This window comes from Canis lupus, chromosome 9 (assembly GCF_048164855.1).
Source record: "Canis lupus baileyi chromosome 9, mCanLup2.hap1, whole genome shotgun sequence".
In the NCBI taxonomy this organism is placed as follows: domain Eukaryota; kingdom Metazoa; phylum Chordata; class Mammalia; order Carnivora; family Canidae; genus Canis; species Canis lupus.
Genome location: NC_132846.1, coordinates 6,972,957 through 6,999,374, shown reverse-complemented (window position 1 = coordinate 6,999,374; position 26,418 = coordinate 6,972,957). Strand labels below are relative to the sequence as shown.

The 26,418-nt window shown below is 36.3% G+C and overlaps 1 long non-coding RNA gene across 3 annotated transcripts; it reads left to right on the top strand.

Annotated features, from left to right (window-relative positions):
- Window positions 1-243: 243 nt before the first annotated feature.
- On the top strand, window positions 244-21,762 carry LOC140639347 (uncharacterized). 3 transcript variants are annotated; one of them, XR_012036084.1, is made up of 7 exons: window positions 244-1,033; window positions 1,524-1,704; window positions 5,621-5,753; window positions 9,280-9,398; window positions 9,843-9,990; window positions 10,856-10,895; window positions 21,632-21,762. It is a non-coding gene; the product is annotated as an uncharacterized lncRNA (long non-coding RNA). The 3 variants fall into 3 exon arrangements; XR_012036086.1 differs by lacking the exon at window positions 9,280-9,398; XR_012036085.1 differs by lacking the exon at window positions 10,856-10,895.
- The last annotated feature ends 4,656 nt before the right edge of the window (window positions 21,763-26,418 follow it).

Sequence of the window (26,418 nt, the reverse complement as noted above, 5' to 3'; positions counted from 1 at the left end):
CAGTCATGCCCCAGAGGGTGAACAGTCAGTGACCTGCAGCTGGAGTAACCGAGTGTTATTGGTTGAAATGTGTCCTCTCTCCCAAAAAAGATCCGTTGGAGTCAACCTAATTAAGACTTGTAGATGGACCTCACTTGTAGATAGTATCATTGCAAAAGTAATGGAGTTAAAATGAGATCACTAGGGTGGGCACTAATCCGATATGATGATTTTCCTTATACAAGGGAGAAAATCTGGACATGCAGACAGACTTGCATAGAGGGAAAACAAAGTGAGCAGACACAGAGAGGAGATGGCCAACCACAAGCCAAGGCTGGGCGCCTGGAACAGGAAGAACCAAGGCTGCTGACATGTTGATTTCAGACTTCTAGCTTCAAGCAGCGTGTGGAAATAGAAATGGGACTCAGACAATTTGCAGTTTTCCAGAGGAGAAACAACCTGGAGTCACACCAAGATTCTTTCTGTTCTGACATCCCCTCGAATTTACTCAGGGTTTCCACTGATCCTTCTATCATCTAAGGACATGGGTGATGAACAGTATAGGGTCAGAGACTGAAGCCCAAGACCAGCTGGGAAGCGTACACCTTAGCTAAAGGCAGACAGGAGCAAAACTGGCATACAAATCCAGTATCTCTCAGGTGCTTCAGGAGTGCCTAAATCCTTCTGCTCTGCCCTTGGTGGGAGGAGGTGGAATGGAGCAGGGAAGGAATCCTGCACTGAAGGAGTCACTTCCAAAATACTGCTCCTCACCAGGAGAATGCCTGAGTTATCTCAGATTGGCAGTCACCATTAGCAAAGCAGAATTTAAGAGCTTAGCCAGGTATAGAGAAACAGCGCAAGATGTATTGATGTATTTTTTTATATAGCTAAGTTTGTAAAGGTGTAAATACATATACTATTTTCATTTTAGCAAATATGCTTGGCACCTAAGTAAAGGTTGAAAATACAGGAATGAATATCTCCGTTTATCGACTGACACAAACCAACAAACAGAATCATCAAGATTGTGTCAAGGTCACATCATCTGCAACTTGTGAGTAGGGATCAATCCCATGTACGTTTCCCTTTGTTGCCTGCCTTTTATTCACTAGGCCTTAAGAAGTTTTGAATAGAATAATAAGGTAGGTATTGAACTGTAATAAAGAATTCCATAAGTGTCATAAGAAATCCATGAATAGAGTGAGATGGGGGCAAAGAACGGAGAATCACTGCTGCCAAAGGTCTCAGGAAATGCTATTAGGAGAAGTGATTTTTGTAGCTGTGATTTGAACTAGGATAAGAGTTTTGTAAGCATCGAATGGACAGGAAGGTGTTCTGGAAGAAGGAAATCCTACGCCAAGCCTGGGGTTATAAAAGGTTATGGATTGTGCAGAGAAGTTTGAATAGCGGGGCCACCCAACCACAGCACAGGTCTGCCAGGGGCCAGGTCTACCCTGGGAAAGTGGCTTGAGCCAGAATGTGAAGGCACTGCAGCCATGCAGTTTTATAAGTACAGAAATGCTCATGATCAGATTTATTTTCAGAAAAAAACTACCTAAGAGGGGTATGGAAAGCAGACCTGGAGAGGCAAGCATATGACAGGAAGACCCAAGAAGAAGAGTCCCTTTGCAGTGATCCAGGAGAAGGATGATAAGGCCACAGAGGGCAAGACACAGATTCTGGAGTGCTTCTTGAAGTGGGATCAGCAGAAGCTGGCGGGTAATGGTATGTTTGGAGAGCAAACGAATGCATAGTTTAAAATACTAGGTCCTTATTTTGTGTGGCAGGTGGACTAGAATGATTGCAAACATGATGGGAAATCCGGCAAAGCCTCCATGCAGTCATTAGTATTTGTATGAGCTCTTACAGAGGGAGTTGTATACAGGGAGATGAAAGCTAGCCAAGAAGCTGTGGCCAGAAGAGCAACATTTAAAAGCTTAAGTATAATGGAACTCTTGGCATGTCTTTGCTCAGACTTTAAGCCATTTTTTTTTCTTAAAATAAATGCTCTAAATATTCAAGAAATGTAAGGTTTTAGTGGAAAGACTTCTGACGTAGTAAGGTTCTAGTGCCAAATTTGCTACTAATTAATTATGTGGCCTTTGGCATGTCATTTAATCTAACTCAGACTTGTCATCCTCATCTGTAAAACTAGATCTCCAAGGCCCCTCCTTCTTGCTTTCAAATGCAATGACTCCTACTAGTTTCTTTGAACTAGAGGATTTAAAATTGAAGCATATCATAGGCTATTTTTCTGCTTCTACCGAGAACAAATTCTATAGACTAGAAAGATGATGCAATACTTTGGGATATGGGAAAAATTATCTGGACTAAGTGGAAATTTTCCCAAATCATCACTGCAATTTATTAACATAATGGTCATCATTAATAGTGTTTGTGAACAGAAATGCTATATCATGTAAAAATGTCTTCTTTTTTTGAAAAGCTTATGTTCCAATCAAGAAATAACATTTAAATACTGAATTCTTACAACAACCATAAACTTTACAACAAGGTAATGTATTGTTATATATTATATATAAATATCACTATGTATATAATATCACTCAGCATATTGACTGTGTAATGAGGGAGAGAGATGATTAATCCCATAGCCTTGCCCCTCTCACTCCAATTATTGTACATAATAGAGAAGCCCCCCTAAACTTAGACTTAATGCTCCTCAAAGAGAGAAACTGTTGTTGAGTTTATCTTAAGACTTTTCATAATAAAATGACCCATTTCTTATAAGATGCCCAATATCTCAGAGCTCAGAGGAATTCAAGCTCAGAAGTCTTTGCAAGTTGAATGAATGGCTCTGAGCATAGACTTATGCCAAGCTAGTAAGCCAGAGAAAATAATTTCAACCTTCATCCAGAAATTAAATGGTTATTGATTGATATGGAAGATACCATAACCTTTCAGATTAAATTAAGAAATGTTGCTGAACACAATTAAAATTTTTCAATGTAACACTGTTTGCAGAGTGCATTTTTGACTAAACTCCATCTCTGAGGTTAATTACCATGTCTTGGGTCCAGGAATAATAGATTAAGTGGAAAGTTGGCTTCAAAGTTAAAGAATGGAAAGAAATAAGAAGTATTCAGAAGTGATTTATGTCTTCCTGATGAATTTGAGGGAGGAGAGCCAAGTAACCATACCATGCTTCTGTGTTAAAGGTTTTAGGCCAAGGGAGTGGTAGAAAATTAAAAGGGTGTTCATTCCAGGAGAAGCTCTACATTTTGCTCATAATTTGGAATTATCTCATTCTTGCTAGTTAGGCTAAAGGTAAAAAATCTTATTGAATGTTCTGGAGATGGTCTAGGAAACATGAATGACCTTCATTTCTAAGGAATGCACAACTCTTTATGGAAGTCAACATGGAAGCTCAGTTAACTACTTTATGAAGGTGGGCAAGAAATAATTATAACCTCCAACCACAAATCTATTTCAAAGTGACAAGAGTAATGTGGTATGTTAAAGAAGCTAAAAGAATCTGAGTTTCTGTCTTGAATATGCTATTAACTAGCTGGTTTTGGACAAGCTAGCCAACTTAACGTGCTGCTTCTTTCTCATCTATAAAATAAAAGAATAGGGCTATATTCTTGCTAGAATTGTTCTAGTTCTATAATATATGAATGATAAATACTTTAAAATTAGAAATAGTAAAATTTAAGTATAGACCTTTAATTTCAGATGTTAGGGACCCTGCTCCAACTTTGCCTCATTAGAACCATTCTAGATCAAGAACGTGCACTTTTAGGGAACTCCAATGAAACTTCTGTTTTATAAAGCAGGCCTCCAAAAAGAAAAGCCCAAGAAAGGGCCCTTTAAAAAGTGTAGCTCACTGTGAAAGCAGCAAAGAATGTGTACTAAAAAAAGACTAAAAGGCCTTTATGACACATTCAGTGAAGAGATACCCTCATAACTTTTACCCGTTAATTGATGCATAAAAGGTTGTGAAGATTAATGTACATCAAAATCAAAACTAAATTGAATTTTTGACATTTTTGAAAATAAAAACCCCAAAGAATACATAGGTGCCTTTTGATTTGTCACAGCTGGAAGACTCTGAATCATGAAGCGCTCTAGGAGAGGCCATTAAATAGCGTTAGATGGTTTGTCAGTGTGGAGGAAAAGTAATTGAAGTACCAAACTGTGTGTATGGGCATTGCATTTTAAAATATTTACCAAACAGATAAAGTGAGGGGTTTTTTTTTTCTTCCATAACTACAGCACAAAATGTTGATTAGGTAGTCAAGAGGAAAGTTTTATAATTAAAATCCTTTCTAAAAAAATTCAGTCAGATTAAATAATCTTTGCTTTAAGTAAAGATATTTCTGGTCTGCATTTTAAGAAAAAATATATATTGGCCATCTAAGCTATGTGTTTTTTTACTTTTCTGAGTAGAAAAAAAGATTTAAAAGCCAACAACTGATCTATGAGAATGACGTTTGAAACAGCAATGTGATATGGAATAAGTATAGAAAGTAAAGCAGGAACCAAAATTCTTAGTACTGGTTCAGTAAGCCTATACATTTGAAAATAATTTCAGATCACCTCATTGTGATATCCTTAGCCTTAATCAAAGGCAAGCACTGATTTTTTTTTAAAGAAACAACAGTGAAATAAATAAGTGCTAGCATATCAGTAAGTCAATGAGTTCCCAGTTTTCTTTGAAAAAGAATACTAATGATACCAATAATCAAGTGAGTGTAATTCCTTTTACAGCAGATATAAAATGAGTAACATGTAGATTAACACAAAGTCCATACTGAGATCCAAATACACGGGCCCAAAGAGGACCCAATTACAGGGTTCATATGTCTCCCCACGGTCTGAACCGCCCCATATGGAAAGCAGTTCTTCCATCTAAATAACTGGCTTCATCTGATTCTCTTAAGAGCCCAGAGGTACATTTTTTCTCCTTAAGTAGGATGATTTTTTGAAAACTGTGCCATTAGTAGTAGACATGGTTGACGAAGATAGTACAGAAAGAGACATGCATTTTGTTATTCCCAAAAGCTCTTGTGACTTTCCCCATTGTCTTTATTTCCATTGATTACTTTAGCAGTTGGCAAAGCATCACCGTTCACAAGATACATGTGTAAAAAACAAACAACAAATCTGGTCTTAAAAAACTGACTTCCACATGGAACAGAAGGCAGGAACAGTTTCTATTCTTGGAAGGACAACAGCATTTTGTTTTAATCAGTTGTGAAGGATCTAAAACTAAAATTCTAAATGAGGTTAATAAATCAAGAAGAGTTAAAATGAAAACAAGTTTCATAATCAGCTTGCAAATAAACAGTGCTGCATATTCTATTAAGGCTGGTCCCAGGGCTGAGGCAAGTCAGAACAGATTTTTCATAAATACCTACAGTTCAAAGCTTTTAGGTGGAAATAGATCATGAGAAAACATTTTAATAAGCAACACCACTCTTTAGTAAGAATGGTAATAGCAGCAAGCAATCAAAACTATCTGGTAGAAAGCCCCTTCCCTCTGAATGGATTTTTCCTTAATCTCTAGAATAACTGTTTTCAGAATCACCTGCAAAATAAGTCTAAAACATCACTTCATTGAAGTGATAGAGAAATAGGAATTTCTCACTGAGCATAAAATATTTATTTAACATTCTAGCCCTTGCAAGGAAGACCCTGATTGAGCTGAGGTTTCTCTGAGGAAGCTGTACCTGATCCCCAGCGATGATCATACATTAAAAGCATGGACAGTCTGAAATGAACTTCTCTACCCACTTCAGTGTCTACTGTGGGTAGGTAGATGACTCAGTTAAAAAATTCATCATCATCATCATCATCATCATCATCATCATAACTTCAAGAGACATGAATTAAAATTTAAATACAAATTGTTGGAAATTCAGAGAAATTTTGGTTCTTGTAAGTGCTGGTCAAGAGGTCAATGAAAGACAGTGCTAGAAAGACAGTCACAGGCCAGAAATGAAGTTAGCCACTTATGTTAAGAGCCCCACATCAGCACACCAAGACTTAATACCTAACCTAACTGCAATCTCAGCCCCTGCCCCAGGAATGTAACCTTGCATCAGTCAACTTGGACTGGCCTAGTCATCACTAGGAAAGCTACCAATAGGCCCTTTCCGTTCCCCTTGGGAAGGACCGCCTTGCCTGAAACATCAGGTTCTTTGCTAATAATGTCTTTTTTTCCCCCCATTCCCTCTCTACCTTTCAAAACCTTTCCATTTCTGCAGCTCAGCTCGACAAAGCTCCTTTCCGTTTGCTAGATGGCATGCTGCCTGGTTCATGAATTGTTTAAGAGAGCCAATTAGATCTTCACTACTTGGTTGAATTCTGTTGTTTAAGAGTAGTAGTTGCAGCTACTCAGAGATATTATAAAGTGAAAAGAAAGTTGAGACTAAAACTTGTAATCACAGTATTTCAGTTTTGGAAAAAATAAAAACTTCTGAGAAAGCCCGCAAACAAACAGTGAGAGTCACCAGTCAGGAGACATTCAGAAGGAGATGGAGGCCTAATCAACTTTACCAAGTCCTGCAGACTTCTCAATGAGATAAGGATGAATAGAATCTGTTGGATTTAGCATATGAGGAAACATTGGTACCCTAACAAGTGCTGTTTCCATGGGAAGTCATAGTAATGAATTGAGAAGACTGAAAAGTGAGGAGTTGAAAACAGGAACCAGTAGTTCTTAAAGCAACTCTGCTGTGCATACTCCAGAGGCAGAAGCATGGGCTTTAATCCCTGCTTAGTCATGGAAGATATGGCCTTGAGCAAGCCGTTAACATCAAAGAACTTCAGCTCTTTATTCTGCACATTTAGGGACAATAATAGCACCACCCAGAGTTTTGTGAGAATAAAATGAGATATTGTAAGTAATTTGCTTGAATGGCACCTGGCATATGGTAAGCACTTGATAAATGTCAGCTGTTATTTTGAGGAGAAGAAAGATATAAAATCAGGCATATAGTGTTTGTGTCCTTGGTGACTGTTTTGTCTCAGAATTTAGGTGAATAGGTATGTCTGTGGATGTTTTAAACAGGAATACATCGGGCCCATTTATAGGCTAAAGAGAATCAGCTAGTGAAGAAAGAAAAGGAGGTATCTGAATTCTGCTCAGGGAAGGGAATGTCTGCATTTGGAGAATATGTTTTCAAAAACCGACTAGGGACTGATGAGATATTCTGGACTGTAATCTTAGCTGGTGTCAAGACATCAGAAGAGGGAGGAAGCTTTTTTTTAATGAAACAAGGGGAAGAAAGTATGCTTTGAATAATGAATGCAGAATCTGCATCAAAGACTTGAGTACAAGTTGTTTTTTGAGAGGTAGTCCCAGGGAGTAAGGTTTAAGCGACTCCAGAAATTAAAACTGGGAAGGAGAAATGAAACAATACATTGCAATGTCTTAAATAAATTTCTACCTGAGGACTGAAAGGGGGAATAAAAGCTTTTCTTGATCACCTTCCATTCCCCATTGGTGCTGGGTTGCTCTGGTGGGTATGAACTGGACTCCCTCACATTTCAGGCTGAGCTCGCATTTCCCCTGACTAGGCTCTGTCCAGCATCTGATAGTACAATGTCGAAGAAGACATGGAAGATTTTTGGTGAATGCTTGAGACATGATGCTGTCAGTTCCAGGTAAATTGAAGCCTATTGAAGCTGAATTAATTTGCTATAGCCATGCCTGGAATCAGAGATGAAGCCAAGGAAAGATGAGCTAGTGAACAAGAGTTATCTGACACATTGACCCATTGCAGGATTCCTGTATTTCATGAAGTTCAATCCATAAATGGGTTTGGCCTTTAAAAGACTTAGTAAGGGAAGGGTTTGTGAAATGAGAGATGACTGTCCCCCTTTCCTGCTATATTGGTCCTAAGACCTCAACTGATAGTCATCATCTTCTTTCTTCATCACCCATTCTGACTTTCTTCTGCTAAACTATAACTTCAGCTACTCTGGCTACTTGCCTCTGGAGGGACACAGACTTTGACCCCTGAGGGGTCCGAGCCCTCAATAACCCTGCCATTACTGAATAGTAATTACTGCAACTGCCCATTCATCATTATTATTAGGTAGAGAGACACCAGGAAATATTATAGTTAATTCCTTCTTGTCCCCATATGTAGCAGTATTCCTAGCTCCTACTGGCAGTCAGGAACTCCTCTCTTTGTCTGCTGGTCCACTGGCATGAAGATCTTAGAGTGACCTAAAAATAGTCATAGCCTCAAGGTCAGGAGAAAACCTTGAACCCAGTGGAAAAATTAACCTGTAGCATGAGATTCCAGGGGAAGCCTACTAGGCCTGTGCATATGCAAAGCCTGTATTGTGCAGGAAAGCTAACACTTCTTTGGGCAATCCTTGGTCAATAGGAAACTGACGGATAAATGTTCCTCCTTGTTAGTGCTGTGGTCCCTGATGGAAAGCATCTTCTCTCAGAATGAGGACCTGTATATCTACATATATTAAGGTTGAAAACCAAATTCTGCAAATGGGACACTGAAAATGGTGGTGAGAGGGGCCAACCCTATATCCAATGTTTTTTTTTTCTATGTGGGTATTCTAGATTTTTGATACAGCACCATATATTGGCTTTTGATTCAGCATTCCAACACTGCAGAGTTTGGTTCTTGGCAAGCACCCAGGTGATATTTGAATAGGTTATCTTCATTCTATTAGATTGACTTCTTCTGTAAAATATATAGATTTCACAAAAATATATGTGTGCTAGGACTAGTCCTTTCAATGGTCACACATCCATTGCTACAAAATGGGTACCTTATTTGGAGACAATATTGTAGAAGAATTCATGCCAATAAATAAATAAGGTATTCTACAAGCTCTTATATGGTGATGGGGGTAGAGGAACTTCTGTCAGTGAAGATAAAATCAAATCTGGAGTAGATAGTGATATCATATAGAGGAATCATCATCAATTTCTGATGTTGACAGGGCAGATATTCAGAAGTACAGTAGCTAGGTCTGCCTTGTGCAAGAGTTCATGTTTCTGGACGCACACATAGTTTCTACTCCTCCACACTGGCCTTTCCTTTCATGGCCCATGTAAGCACTGCAGTGATAGTGAGAAAGGCTGTGGATTCACAAGCAAAGCATAGTAAAACTTTGAAGCCTGGACACTGACTTTCTTTTGAAATTCCTGGATCTGGTTTTGAGTAAAATCTGCTCTGTAGCTGCAGGAAATAAGGCTTTTTCTAGATGCTGCCCTCAAAGACCTTCTTTTATAGCATGCCCTGACTTGATAGTTATCTGATCTAACTTTGTCATTTTCATTGCTTGACTCTTCCAAAGCATGAACAGCAGCCAGTGCACTTCATAATCCTTGAAATGACCATTGCCCCCATACCACTGATGTGTTAGAGCTACACTTGGCCTTCCACCAGCCTTCCACTCAGCCTATTCCACTGCAGGTGAGAGACTCAGTTACTGTAATAGTATCAGACTTCACCATCCCCACACTGTCCACTACAGTGGGTTTCATGTTTCCATCTGACTGGTAAATGGTTTAGTTCTAGAGTCCTATCCTGTATATCTGCTTGCTAGGTACCAATTGCTTTAGCCATCACCCCCCCCCCCCCGAAAGCAAAGCTTCAAAGATTTCTGCACAGCTAGTTTATTTGGAAGGTAATCACAATGGGCAGGAGTTACCAATCAACAGGAGTAAAACGAGTAAGGAGAAAAAGGTGTACATTATTAAATTAGGCACCGCCATAGCAACAGCATTCCAGAAACTTCTCTGAAAAGCATATAGACCACCTCCCAGAACTGTCCACTTAAGAAGTGCCCGTGGGTAGCATTTACCTCCTAGTGATTGAGGATTATGGAAAAAGGTGTTAACTTTCCTGTACTTTCAGGGTTTGTACGCACACGCGCTTTCCCTGCACCCCATGCCACAGCATTGGAAGAACCTCATTCAACACTTGGTGCATGATTGAGAGGAGATGCTGCCAGAATAGAATGAGTCAAAGCACTCATAGAATTTCTCTGCTCAGCTGGAATCAGGTAAATCGAAGAAGATGGAAGTGGTACACAGGGGACAGCTGATACAGAGGGTGTGGGAAGAATATGCAGGAGAAAAGATAAAATGAGACATATGGGATGAATCTAGAACTATGTGCATTAGAACTCTATATTGGTGGGTGGACATGGTCATGAACCACTCTTGTATGTACTTCCCAAATCTCTAATAAACTCTGTGAAGCCAGTGAAATCTGCATGTTAATCGATATTTGGCAGAACCCAAGGAAGTGGGTACTTATTATATCACATTTAAGTTTGCCCAGAGAAAGCATGAAGGCAGCACTCACGAAAGGCAGGAGGCCTGGAGAAAGAGAAAATTAAGAAAATGTTTTCACACCTCTTCCTAGAAATTTGGAAAAATGTGAAGGCAGTGCTTTTGGAATTCTAATAAATCACAGGATTTTTTTTTTTTTTTATAAATGAGGAGTACCACTCATACCAAAAAGCATACAAATCATAGATATAGATGTATTTTCACAAAATGAACAACCCCATATAATAAAGACCTATATGAAGAAGCCTACTTTGTGCTTGCTTCCAATTATCCACCCCTAGGGTAGTCACTTTCCTAAATTTTAATACCATAGTTTTCTATTGCCTCTTTCTGAATCTTATTCAAATGCAAACACAAAGTTGGAGCCTGATTTCTTTCACTCAACTTGTGAGATTCTGTACACCATGGATTTTTTTGAAAATTAAGTTAAAGATCCTTGACAGTTGTAGCTTTGCTTCTCATGTGACTGTGAGGACCTAGACTGTGTCTTATTCATTGTTGTCTCACCAGCATGTAGTAGTATGCCTAAGATCATGATAAAATGAGTGATACATTTTTTTTAATCTACTGCAGGGTTGACTAGCCCAGAACCCTTCATCAGCACACAGTAAATGTGAGTTGATTCTTACATGAAAAAATTATCACGATTATCCATCCTTGTGTCTTTAATATTGCTATTGGTATCTCAATCTATAAATGCCGATCTTAAGTATGCAATTTCTATATGCCTCTGTTTTTATTTCTTTAATTTTTATTGAGAACAAAGAATTCCTAATTTTGCAACCAAGACTCTCAAAATAGTATGAAGTAGTGAAAAGGACCTAGTGATAATATGATGGGAAAGAAAGACATTGGTTTCTAGTATGTCTGAAGCAAAATGTAAGGAAAAGTAAAAACTCCAGCAGGTTTTTTTTTTGGCTGTGGCGTTTGCATAGTTATAACTGTAGACTACACTGAAATTACAGATTTGGACAGTTTGGTACGTTTCTTAAAGAAAAAACAAATTTTGTGAATTTAAGCAAAGAGTACAAAAGCTGATCAAGAGTTTGCAGTGAATGATTATAATTACTAGTTAAATTACAGTTTGTTTTGTCTTAGTAGAATTTATATATGTACTTAAAGATCAAGGAGACATTGTTTATAAGGTTTTTTATCTTTCTGTAACAGAGAACAACACATTCTGTCATGATTTGCCACGAAAGCCCCTTCTCTTCATTATTTGTGAACAAGTTTAATAATAGTATTGGTTAAAATGTATACCTATTACTTAGCTATAGCGATAGTATAATAGCATGCTAATCATTTCATAGTAATAGCATAACTAACATTCTTTATGTGCCACAGATTATTCTGAATACTTTATACATTATATGTTACAACTAAGATTCTATATATATTAAGTTTTAGCACATTTCATCCTTATACAGCCTTATGAAGTATAGACTTTTATTATCTTCATTTTACAATTAAGAAAACTGAAGGGTGCCTGGGTGGCTCAGTTGGTTAAGTGATTGACTCTTGATTTCAGCTTGGTTCATGATCTCAGAGTCCTGGGATCCAGCCCTGCTTTGGGCTCCATGCTCAGCCAGGAGTCTGCTGGAGGATTCTCTTATCCATCCTCCCTATCTCTCTCTCTCTCTCTCTCTGTCAATAAATGAATCTTTAAAAAAATTAAGAAATCTGAGTATTTTAGAAATTAAGAAACAAGATCACACACTAGTGAGAAGTAAATCTAGTATACGAGCCCAAGCTTTGGAGTCTGTGCTATGCTGCTGATTAAACTCAAGAGAGACACCTTTGGCATTTCTACCTCATCTTATGTGAGAGGACTTCAGTTATATGTTCTTCCTTCAGCTGAGTGCCTCTTTTATGTGAACCCCAAGGAAGTCTGGAAAGAGAAGTACAGAGGGTCTGGAAGAGAGGCAGAGAGAAGAGTAGAGATTGCGTGGGAGGTGGTGGGGCTGGGCTTGGAAGGCAGGGAAAGAAATGGTGAGTGCAAGGAGACCAGGGAGGAGCTTTCTATAGTATGACACTGGGTGCTTACCACTGCCATAAGAAAATCATTCTGAGCATTTTACCCAGAGGAAGAAGTGTAAAGAAAATCATGTGAATATTAATAACCTATTTTAAAATAATAATTATTTTCAAAACAACACAGATATGAAATCTTTGATTATCAGACAGAGTGAATATTAAAATATTAAAAATTAATACATTTCACATATTTTTTAAATGAGAAATTAAGGCTCTCTAATGTTCTTAAGCATTAAAGTGAGAAATGAAGGAAATTAATAAAACTAAGTGACCAATTATAGGGTGACCAAATGATGGACAAACTATTAATTGAGAGAAATAAAGAAATCTAATTACAGAAAAGAGACACATACTCTAAGTACCAGTCAATACTACCCAATATAATTCTCTCCCTCTATCTCTTCCAATGCTTTTTTTCTGCTTTAGAAACAAAGCTTGTGAAGAATTTAGTTTCTTGGGCAATATGCAATAACTTGAAGTTAACTTATTTGAATGACTCTCGCCATGTCCTATCAGACTCATATATATATAATTAATTGATATTTTATTATCATAGAAAGATACATTATTTGCTAAAGCAAACTAGGTGTAACAACGAAATCTCAGAGCTCCTAAATCCCATGTGGAATTAATACATTAACACTTTTAGGTAATAAACACAAATTTGAAAAGTGACCCATTTCCCAAGACACATAATGTGAAATCATTTTGGAAGCATGTAATTTATTCAAAACAATAATTATTAGATATTATTCTGCATCTTTTTGTAGTTTACCATTATGTTTTTGGCACCAAGCATATGCACACAGCATATTTTTGGAGGGCTTTACCCTTCAGAATTTGAATGAAATGTATACAATCCGTACAAACCTCAAAAAATCTCTGGCTGATTTTACTAGAAAATATCAGATGGTTTCTTAGAAAAGCATATTATGGGTTTCATATTAATAGGTTAGGTACATTTAGCAAAATTTGATCTTATACTTGCAGAAAATATTTTGAGTATGGCTAAATGAATCAATGATTTGCTAATCATTGCCAAGGAAAGAAATTTCCAATCAAATTTGAGTTAATCAAATTAGCTTTACATTAACAACATATTTTGGACATTCTGTGTATGATGACCTTTGGAGATCATGAAAAAAATAGCATGGTATGATTCTCACCCAAAGCTTTAAACTTGTTGGAAAGACAATCTATAGAGATACATAGCATAAATAACAACAGTATAATATGGTTATTTCATGTGGCGTTAGGATGTAATTAGGTAGAAATGGGAAAGATTTTCACTTGGCCAGGGTTTTCATGGGGACTGAAGTATTATCCAAAAAGTGTTAAGCCTCCTGAACACGGGGAGGAAAAATAAGGTGAAAGATGAATTGGGTTCTGGTAAGTTTAGATGAAAAAGTGTCTAGGAAGGGTGAAAGACCCCTGGGGACCTAAAAGGAAAACTTCTGGACCCTGAAGCAAAAGCAAGTATAAAAAGAAGTTTGCCCCAGGGCTGAGATATTCATCCATTCAAAAATTACTTACCCTACACATACTGTGTATCAGCAGGTACAGTACTAGACAAAGATCTCTGACCTCCTGGAACTTATTTCCCAACGAAAAGAAACAGAATCACGGTCAATAAATATAATATTTAAGTACATAAATAGCTAACACAGTAGTTTAGTAGTATAGTTTATTACAGCTCAATAAGGAGGTTGAGGATAACAGAGGGGAAAAATGAGTTGTAAGTCTCAAAAAGTTAAGCAGGATCGGCCTTGTTAATAGAATGACATGTGAGCAAAGATTTGCAAATATCTGGGGGATGAGTGTTCCAAGCAGAACAATCAGCATAATGGCCCTAGAAGAGAAGTGCATTAGCTTGTAGACCAGGAAGAAAGCCAGTGACTCTGGGATGGAATGAGCCAGGGAACGTTAGTAGGAGATGAGATCGCAGAGTTAAAGGGGCTGGATGTGTAGGGCCCTGTAGAAAAACTGTAAGAACTTTGACTTGCACTTTATATGAAATGCAGGTCTTGGAAAGGGTTTGGAACAGAGTAATATATGATATTATTTTAGATTTTAAAAGGCTTACTGTAACTGCATTTGAGCATGCCTCCCAAAGACAGAAAAGAAAGCTGGTAACTGCAATCACATATTTGCATCATCTTTTTAAATACACTTTCCCTTGTTTATAGCTTTTTCAAGAGTAAATCAAAATCAATTAAACTGCTCATTTTTGCTCATTTTTGCTTATCTTTGAATCTAAAACCCTGTGTTCTAGCCAATTTCAAGGGAACATTAAAGGCTACTGTGATAGTACAGGCATAAGAGAAAATGAACATGGCCAGGGCAGTGGAAGCAGAAATTAAAAAGATAAAGTTTTAAAGTAATTAGCATAACTATTTTGGACTGAATATTTCCCTAAAACTTGCATATTGAAATTCTAACCCTCAGTGGGATAATATTATAGGATGTGGGGCTTTGGTTGGTAACTAGGTTTAGATGAGGTCTACCTACCCCCTACCACCACCACCACCACCATGAGGAGAGGAGTGTCCTTATAAGAAAAGAGACCAGAGCATACTCTCTCTTTCTGTCATGTAATATAACAAGAAAGTGGTCATCTTCAGAAAAAAAAGCCCTCATTAGACAACCAATGTGCTGGCACCTTGATCTTGGACTTCCTGTGCTCCAGAACTGTGAGAAATAAATGTTTGTTGTCTAAGTCGCCCAGTCAATGTAATTTATTATCAGCCTGAACTGGCTAATAAAATGAAGTCACTAAATGACTGGATACAGAGGATAAAGGATACAAAGAACCAACATTTCTCTCCCTTTTTTTATGACAGAACAAAGAAAAATTGTGATTCCATAAACAAATGCTAAGAATTTTTTAGAAAGAAAGCTCGAGGAAGAAAGAGGAATCTGAGAATACTTGGTTTGAAATGAAAAAGCTTCTATTTATTGAATACCTAATCTCTGACATGCAGCAGGGTACAAACACTCATGAATATTATCTGGTAGAAGAGCTTAAACATCATAACAAGAAAGATGATGTAAACCTGCATCTAGGCATTAAATGAATCCCTCTGGTGGGGTGTTTGGGAAGACAAGAAGGGGAGAGAAACAATTGTGGAGGCTTCAAACCACACTACTTGTGCAAAACCTAATTACTTGTCTTTGTGTTTGTCATCCCTTGTTTTTCAATCAGTTCTTGAACTTCTAATTCCTGATTTTCATCTGTTATCTCATTTGTTTTCACTTCAAATTTTGGGTTCTCTGCAAATTTGACAAGTTTGCTTTCTCTAACTTCATTACGGCCAGGGTTAGAAGTATTGAAAGCCACAGGCAAAGAACAGATACCTATGACATTTGCTATTGAGTGGTCAGAATGGAAGGCAAATTGAAGGAGTTAAGGGTAAGCATGTGAAGGATGCAAATTCAAAAGAAATAGTAAACAGTGTTTTTTCAAAGACCAACATAATCTGATAAATAGAAACTCCTTTTAAAAAGTACTTAAAAACCCAAACCCTTGAACCAATAAAATGAGTTTTTAAAAGTTACAAGCTATAAGATCAATATAAAAAATAAATTCTATTTCTGTATATTAGCAATGGACAATCTGAATATCATCATATCAAGGAAATAATTTTTATTCATAATAATATAAAAACAAATAAAATACTTAAAAATCAATTTAACAAAAGAAATGTAAGATCTGTGCCCTGTGAACTACAAAATATTACTAAGAGAAATTAAAGATCCACAGAGAGATTTTCCAGATTCATAGATTGGAAGACTTGATATTCTTAAGAGAGCAATTCTCTCCAAATTTCTCAGCGAATTCAACACAAAAGACTTAGAATCATTAGAATAAATTTTTAAAAGGAGAACAACACAGGAGAACTTATACCATCCAATTTCAAAACTTAGTGTAAATATTCAGCATCAAAACTGTGGGGTTGGCATAAGGATAGACAAATAGATCAATGGAACAGAATAGAAAGTCTAGAAATAAATCTTTTTTATGATTTTATTTATCTATTCATGAGAGACAAAGAGAGAGAGGGAGTGAGAGAGGCAGAGATACAGGCAGAGGGAGAAGTAGGCTCCCTGGCAGGGAGCCTAATGTGGGACTCGATCTTGGGACTCGATCCCGGGACTCCAGGATCATGCCCTGGGCAAAGGCAGTTGCTCAACCACTGAGCCACCCAGGGGTCCCCATAAATAAATCCTTAAATTACGGTCAATTGATTTTCAACAGGGTGCTAAGGCAATAATTCATTGGTGAATTTTCAACAAATGGTACTAGGACAATTGAATATTCATATGCAAAAAAAAAAAAAAAAAGAGCTTAGACCCTTACCACTTATCATATGAACAAATCACCAAAAAAAGTGGATTACAGACCTAAAAGTAAGAGCTAAAATTATAAAACTTTCAGAGGAAAACAAGAAAAATCTTTATGGTCTGGCTTTAGGCAAAGATTTCTTGGATATGACAAGAACATTCTATAAAAGAAAAATTTGATAAATTGGACTTCATAAAAATGGAAAACTTTTGTTCTTTGAAAGACATTATTAAAAATAAGATGACAAGCCATAGACTGGGAGAAAATATTTGCAAATAATGTACATGATAAAGGACTTAATCTGAAATATATAAACACAAGTCATTAATAATAATATAAACAATTCAATTTAAAAAGTGGAAAACTATTTCACTAAAGATATGCAAAGGCTAATAATTATAACAAAAATGTGCTCAACATCATTAGTCATTAGGGAAATACAAATTAAAATTTTGAAGAGCTACTGCTACATAGCCATCAGAACGGCTATAATCAAGAAGACTGACAAGTATCGGCAAGGATGTGGAGAAATGAATTCTACACATTGTAATGGGAATGTGAAATATTGTGGACCTTTTATTCTTTATTTTTTTTTACAATATAGTGATTCAGTAGTTCCATATACTAATCAGTGTTCATCAAGATAAATGTACTCTTAATCTCCTTGACTTATTTCACCCATCCTCTCACTCACCTCCCCTCTGGTAACCACTTGTTTCTTGGTTTGTCTCTCTCTCTCTCTCTCTCTTCCCTTTGCTTGCTGTTTGTTTTTTTTTTTTTTTTAATTTCACGTATGAGTGAAACCATATATTTGTATTTCTCTGAATGGCTTATTTTGCTTAGCATTATGCCCTCTAGATCCATCTGTGTTGTTGGAAATGGCAAGATTTTGTTCTTGTTTACGGCTGAATAATATTCCACTATAGATGTTTGCAAACTCTTCTTTAACCATTTGTCAATTAATGGACACCTGGGCTGCTTCCATAGTTTGACTATTGTAAACAATGCTACAATAAACATAAGCGTGGATGTATTCCTCTGAATTAGTGTCTTCATAGTCTGAGTGAATACCCAGTAATGTGATTCCTACATCATATGGTAATTCCATTTTTTTAAAGATTTTATTTATTTATTTATTTATTTATTTATTTATTTATTTATTTCTTATTTATGAGATAGAGTGAGTAAAGGAGGAATAGAGGGGAAATGAGTGGGGAGAAAGAATCCTGGGCTCAATCTCATCACCCTGAGATCATGACCTGTGTAGAAATCAAGTCAGAGGCTTAAATGACGGAGCCACTCAAGTACTCCAGAGTAGTTCTATTTTTAATTTTTGAGGAATCCTCATGCTGTTTCCAGAGTGGTTGCATCAGTTTGCATTCCCACCAGCAGTGCACAGGGATCCCTTTTTTCCTACATCCTCACCAACACTTGTTTCTTGTGCTTTTGATTTTAGCCATTTGAAGAGGTGTGAGGGAATATCTCTTTGTGGTTTTGATTTGCATTTCCCTGAGGATAAGTGATGTTGAGCACCTTTTCATGTATCTGTTGGTCATCTGTATGTCTTCTTTGGAAAAACATCTATGCATGTCTTCTGTCCATTTTTTAACTGGATTATTCATTTTTAGAGTGTTGAGTTTTATAAGTTTTTTATATATTTTGGATACTAGCCCTTTGTTAAATGTGTCATTTACAAATATCCCCTTCCATCTCATAGGTTTTCTTTTAGTTGTATTCGTTGTTTCTTTTGTTGTGCGTAAGCTTCTTATTTTGATGTAGTCCCTAAAGTTTATTTTTGCTTTTGTTTCCCTTGCCTCAGGAGACATATCGAAAAAGGTGTTGCTATGGCCAATGTCAGAGAAACTTCTTGTCCTCTCTTCTAGGATTTTTCCATGCATTGCAATTGGAATGTAAAATGGTTCTAGACATTTTTGAATACAGTTTAGCAGTTTCTTAACCTAAATACAAACTTATCATATAACCCATAAATTTCATTTTTCTAGATTCTAGTATCTGCCTAAAGTGAAAACTGTTGTCCACCTGAAGACTTACATGTGAATATTTATAACTGCATTCTTTATAGTAGCCAGAAACTAGAAACACTTAAAATGTCCATCAAGTGGTAAATTCATAAATATATTATGGTATGTTCACACAATGAAATACTATGCAGCAATAAAAAGGAATGATTTACTGATACATGCTACAATATGAATGAACCTCAAACCAGTATGCTGAGTGCAGTAAGCTAGACAAAAGACAACATTTTGTATCATTCTGTTTTACATGAAATTCCCAGAAAAGGCAAAACTGTAGAAAGAGAACAGTAGTTTCTGGGGCTTGAGGGCAATGGCAGAGATTAACTGCAAACAGGCTCAAAGGAAAACTATGGTTTGATGAAAATGTTCTAAAACTGATTTGTGATAATGGTTGCACAACTGGTTACATTTATTCAAATCATTCAATTATACACTTACAAATCTTGCACATTTATGGTTTGCAAATTATAGCCCAATAAATCTGTTTTTAAAAATCAAATACATTTTCAAAGTAGGGCAACACTTCAATATTCACATTCAAAGTATTTTAAATACAACTTTAATTCATCCAGAGGTGTGGTGTCTAAGTAGGTTCAGCTTTGTGGTGCCCTGTTAGAAATTTATTTTCTTACTCTTTTCTCTATAATGAGAGTTGTAAACCTACAACAATAAAAAGATACAATACTTCCTATATAGAGACAAATAAATAGTTGATTGAATATTAAAAATCTCTGGTGAAAGCCAATTAATCAGATATATATTCTTCATGATATCACCATCTATGCTCTTAAAAGTAAATTACCTTTTTGGGGTACCTGGCTGGCTCAGTCCTTAGAGCATGCGACTCTTAATCTCAGGGTTGTGTGTTCAAGCCCCATGTTGGGTATGGAGCCTACTTTAAAAAAAAAGAGAATTACTTTTTTTACTATTTTTAAAATAAAGTGACTTGAGTTGACTGAGTCTAATACACAAAGCTTTGATATTTTCTCAGAAAATTGTTCACATTATCTTAGAAGTATTTTAAGGTAATAATAAATCCAAATAAAATATAGAACTAACATTCTTTCCATTATTTCACCAGAATAGCAATTTCTTTTCAATTTTAATTGTGGCAAAATACAAACAACATAAGATTTGCCATATTAACCTTTTTTTTACATTTATAGTTCAGTGCCATCAGGTACATTCACCCTATTCCAGGGCCATTGTCATCATCCATCCATAGAACTCTTTCATCTTGCAAAACTAAAATTCTGTGTCTTTTTATAAAGCTCTCCATTCCCGAGGCACCCAGGTGGCACAGTCAGTTGAGCATCCGACTTGGTTTCAGCTCAGGTCATGATCTCAGAGTCATGAGATAGAGCCCCAAGATGGGCTCTGGGCTCTGTGCAGTCTGCTGGGGATTCTCTCTCCCTCTTCTTCTGCCTGTCTCCCCTGCTCAATATCTCTCTCTGTCTCTCTCTCTCTGTCTCTCAAATAAATAAATAGAACTTTTTAGAAAAACGCTCTTTATTCCTGCTTCCAGCCACAATGACCACCACTGTACTTTCTATCTCTATGAATTTGATTACACAAGGAGCTTCATGGGATGATACCATATTTGTTTTTTTGTGTCCAGCTTATTTAACTTGGCATAATGTCCTCAAGCTTTGTCTATGTTGTAGCACAAGTCAGAATTTCCTTCTCTTTTAAGGTTGAATAATATTGCACTGTATGTCTATACCACATTTTATCTATCCATTCATCTGTTGAGGGACACTTGGGCTGCTTTCACCTTTTGGCTATTGTGAATAATGCTGCTGTGAATGTAGATGTACAAATATCTCTTTGAGTCTCTGCTTTCAATTCTTTGGAGTATGTACTCCCAAGTGAAATTGCCAGTTCATATGGTAATTCTATTTTTAATTTGTTGAGGAACCAGCATACTATTTTCCAAAGTTGCTGCAACATTCAATATTCCAATCCAGAATACACCAGGATTGGGATTCCAGTTTCTTCACATCCTCACCAACACTTGTTATTTTCTGCCTTTTTTTTTTTATAGTAGCTACCATAATGGGTATGACTTATCTTCGAACACAGCATTCTCGTTTCAATTTTAATATTACTCTAGCTGACTTTGGTATGAAATCATCGTGAATCAAACTTTGTGTACTTAATCTAATAGAATATACCTAAAAGATTTGATTCTTCACATTCAGAATATGTTAGTCTCATACTCTCTCCAGCTTATACAGGAGCGAGACTTTAACTGGAAAAACCTTGAACTCCAAATCAGATCAACCTGAAAGATTCTTTGAACCCAACTAAAATTAAACCCAAATGCCATTAAGTATTTTAAGCAGGAGTGCATCTCATCCCATATACAGCTGAAGCAGTCTAATTCAGAAACACATCCACCAAACTCATAACTCTTTTTTAAAAACCTGAGTCTTTTGAAATGTTTTTTGAAATAAATAAGAACATACACAATATTTCATTCAGATTGAGTCTCTGAATAAAAGTAATATTGGCATTCAGAGTTCTTGCTGCAAACTTTCTCATATTCCATCCCATTGAAGCAGAGCTACATGAGCTAGTGTGTTTTTCAATTTTTTGCTGATTATGGAACATTTCCATTGAATGCTAGGGATGCTCAGGAAACATTCATCTTCTCTGTCAGCTAGTTTCCCTGTATCATTTCAATTGATCTCTAGCTCCTTCAGCAATAACTTCTCTCTTAAATTTAATTTTGAGAGCTTCTGTTCTTTGCTTCCTGGTACTCCTTGTCTTTAAAATTTCCACTTTTTTTTTTTATCTTAACAAAATAAAGGTACTTAGTTTTGGGTGGCAGGCAAGAGATTGATGCTAATTCATGTCAGTGCCAAGGGTCCTACCAACCTCTGGTCCAACAGAAAGTTAGCAATACAGCTGATCCTGATGCTTGATTAACAGGTCTCTTCTTAGTGAACAAAGCAACCATCAGCAGCAGACCCACTTTGGAGTCTCTTGGGAATGTGTGAACATGACAGTAAACAGCCTACATCAAAGATGTTTCAATTCTGCAACAAGCCTTTCTGCTTCGGGTAAGTGATATGCACCCAAACAAAACATTAATCAGAAGACCCATTTTGTCTTCCTTAGAGTATCAGAGCTATATGCAGATTAATCCTGCTCTCTAAGTGTGATTCTGAGCATTAAAAGAGTTCCTTTAAGGAAGTGTAGAGGCTGAGAGAAGCACTGTAAATTGAGCAGGGATTTCATGATAATAAGAGTCTTGCTGCAGGTAAACATGAACATTATAAAATTTGAATGCTTTCTTTTAATTAGGCCCATCACTTGGGGGGCTATCTTCGAGGTCATCTGTATCTGACAGGTTGCTGTTAACACAAAGTTGAGAATAGTTTACAATGTCTGGGCAAGGATGCTTTGACCAGTTTGAGTGGAGGAGTTTGTATATTCATCTGCTTTTCCCAATATCTTATAATATGAAATTACAAAGGAGAACTGAGTAAAATCTGAAAGTGGGATGTAGAAAGAGGATAATATTTGCTTTCCTGGAATGTGGAAAGGGCTAATGTTGTGAAAAGTTTCCACTTACTTGTACACCTGTTTGGGAATGTCAGTGGGTGTGAGAGTATCTGTGGAAGCCACCCAAAACTGACATAGGATGGCCCTTTGATCTGCATATTCATCCTAAACTTTACCCCTATAGGAAACAATGAATTCATTTCACCCTATAGCCTATCCTTTATTTTTCTCTTCTGCTTGTGTTCCTGAATCTGAAAAACTTGATGCACAGCATAGGCCCCAGGATGGGTAGAGGCTGTAAAGAGTCTGATAAGTGGCAACACTTTAGCCATATGCTTTTCTTTTGGGGGAAAGAAAAGATGGGGGAAAGTGGGTGACGTTTGGAATAGCCATGTTTTTCCTGGACCAAGTTACAGAGGACTCTAGTTTCTGCTGAGGTTCTGACAGCCCACCAAGAAGTTAAACTTTAAACCCAAGTTCATTTTCTTGTTTCGCTAAAGATGAGAATCTTATCATAGTGTTATTTTAAATTTTAACAGTTGTGCTAAACTAGCACATAAAAAGATTTTCCTTAATAAAAAGATAAAATATTATTTTCTCACTTTTTTTGTAATTTGAAAATGAGTGAACATATTTTACCCTAAATCCTAAAACAGATACAAGTTCAAAGTTGATCAGTTGTCTATGGAATTCATATATTCATAGAAACATAATAATAAGAGGTGTCTTATAAGACCATGAGATATCTCTTACAAAGCTAATAAATATCTTTAGAAAAACAAACAGGTTTTTTATAGGGAGGGGAACCTTCATTCCAGTAATTATCTTCTTTTACAACCACTTGTATAAAGTAGGTGCTCCTTTCATCCTATAGTGCTATATCCTTTACTGAGGATCCGTGTAAGCATCCTGGAGCCCTTCTCTTCTTGCAGCCAAACAAATAATCAAGACACAAATTGTCTCTTTGTTTATTTGACTTGTTGTAGAGAGGAGAAATTTCATGAAGGAAAGGAAAACATAATCTCTTCACTTTTTGCTTGATATGATGAAGTACACAGGCCCCTGACTCATGAACAACTTTCATTCTGTAAGTGTGCTGTAAATATTAAATAGATTATAGAATTCTGCATGTATGCATTAATATCTATTGCATTCTTAATAGTAAATTACTGGAGCATACCTTTTAGACTTAGTTTTGTTTATCTTTAAAATAGAAGTCTGTGCTATGACTTTTTTAAAATTAACAGTCCAAATTTCTGAAAAAAAGGTAAATTTAACTTAATTTTTTTTTCCTTTTACGAATTGCATTTAGATCCAGAAGTGGTAATTCCCTTGTATTTAGAGTTAGTCGTATGCTCCTTTAAAAAAATTATTTATTCATGAGAGACATGGAGAGAGAGGCAGAGGCAAAGGCAGAGGGAGAGGCAAGCTCTCTGTGGGGAGCCCAATGAAGGACTTTATCCCAGGACGCAGGGATCATAACCTGAGTTGAAGGCAAATGCTCAACCACCGAGCCACCTAGGGGCCCCTAGTCAAAGGCTCCCTGAATGTAATGGCCAAGTTTAATGTTCATAGCTAAACATTTTCAGTGAGGATTTTTAAATGATTCAAAAGTGAAACACGAGACATGGTTTATTAATCAAATTTTAAAGAAACAAGTAACCTGCAAATTTTAGGGGCTTTTTAAAAGTCTGTTTATTTTTCTTTAGTAATCTCTACACTCAACATGGGCCTCGAATTCATGACCCAAAGATCAAGAGTCACATGCTCTTCTGACTGAGCCAGCTGGGGACCCCTAACCTTTGTCTTTCAATCCGGAAAGTAAATAGCTAAGAGGAACTTAATTTTCTCTTCACTACTCTAAAACAATTGACCAACTGTTTCCATTTTATAAAATAAAGTTGAGCTAAATCAGTTGTGTTATTAAATAGGGTTAATCCAAATGGTTCATCTAATGACTACAAACATCATCTTAAGATAGTTTAAAAGACAATGAAGTGAAATAAGATTGCTATTTATACTGAGAACAAAAAATGGAAGACTAACTTCACTGTGTAGTATGGAGAATTACACTGGATGATTATTCAAGATTTCTCCTTATTAGTAGAAAAAATAATATTTGTAAGCAAAAGGAAGAATGTCTCATGTTTGTTAAAATCCTTGATCAAAATCAGGTAATACTATTATTTGTATCATCAACTCTCCCCATTACTCTTTAGTGATAAAAATATCTACTTCAGTATTTGACATGGTATATTGATTTGTCCATAGGTCTAGGAAATGCTTAGTTTCAATAGACAGTGATCTTTCTAGCCCCTGGCAGGGTGGGGAAATGGGGCTATAAATAAGTTGTAGTATCAAGTGTTCCTGGCTCTTAGGAAATGGTATGTATTTAACTCTCATCTAATGTCATCTAATGTGCTTCTCTATATTTTTTAAGAGAACACAGAAAGTGACAGAGTTAGAGGAATTAATTTTCTTTAAGATAAAATCCAAAGAATATCCACCTAATCATATCAATATTTCAATACATTTCCTGAACAATTTAATTTCCTTTCATTGCCTCTTCTAATCCACACAGTAAGAAAAATAGAAAGGATAAGCAATATTGAATTCAATAATATTGGAGGTAAGTTATAAGATAATATTGACCCTGGCATATGCCTATTGTATTGATTGGAATCTATATTAATATAATATTTCTATGGGGAAATGTGACAATATGATAAAATAGTTTTTAAAAAGTTCTCATCTTTAGGGTGCCTGGGTGACACAGTTGGTTAAGCTTCTGACTCTTGGTTTTGGCTCAGGTTGTGATCTCAGGGTGGTGAGATCAAATCCCATGTGGGGCTCCATACTCAGCATGGACTCTACTTGAGTTTTTCTCTCCCTCTCCCTTTGCCCTTCCCCCTGCTCTCTCTCTCTCTCTCTCAAATAAATAAATCTTAAAAGTTCACATCTTTGAAATAGTTATTCCACTTAAAATATAATTTATAAGGATATATAATATATGAGTATGTGCTATAAGTGACAGTACTTTAAAAAATTTTTAATTAGTTACCATACAGTGCAATATAGTGCAATAATGATTTTTGGAGTAGAATTCAGTGATTCATCCCTTACGTACAATACCCAGTGCCCTCCTTAATACCTATCAGCCATCTAGCCCAACCTCCTCAACTCATCCTCCTCAACCCTCCATCATGCCTCAGTTTGTTCTCTACTGTTAGGAGTCTCTTATGGCTTCTCTCTCTCCTTTTTTTTTCTTTTCTTTTTTCCCTTCCCATATGTTCAGCTGTTTTGTTTATTAAATTCGACATATGAGTGAAAGCATATGGTATTCCTTTTACTCTGACTTATTTCTCTTAGCACACTACATTCTAGGTATGTTGCATATGGCAAGATTTCATTTTTTGGGATGATTTCATGTATATATCACATCTTCTTTATCCATGCATCAGTCAGTGGACATTTGGGTTCTCTCCATAGTTTGGCTATTGTTGGTAATGCTACTACAATAATTTTTATTACCCAAACAAAAAATGAAGTAACCTGAATACCCAACCATAATAAAATGACTCTTTAAATTATGGGATCATCACCTTATAATGTATACATACCTTAAAATTATTTCTTTTTTAAAAAAAAAGTTTATTTATTTATTCATGACAGACACACACAAAGAGAGAGGCAGAGACACAGGCAGAGGGAGAAGCAGGCTCCATGCAGGGAGTCCGATGTGGGACTCAATCCCGGGACCCCAGGATTTCTCCCTAAGTGGAAGGCAGGTGCTAAACCACTGAGCCACCCAGGAATCCCCTTAAAATTATTTCTTAAAGAAAGATTGTATGTCTTGAGTTATGCTTACAGAGTGATATAAGTTGAAACATCAAATACAAATCCTTATAAATCATAGGCTATGATCACAAATTTATTAAAATATAATTAGAAATAGCTATATCTGTGTGGTGGGACTTGAGTTTTTTGTTTCTTCTTAATATGTTCCCAAATTCTGGTGTTAAACATGAATTAGTTTCTGGTCAGAAAAAAAATTATTTAAAAATATTTTTTCTACCAAATGAAATAATGAGTAAATAATCTCACCTGTGATAACATAAATGTCATTGCAGGGAAGGAACTCTGAAAAACTATTTGGAGACTTGGTTATGAACCATAGGCATGTTGGAGGCAACCACAGGATGTTTGGATGT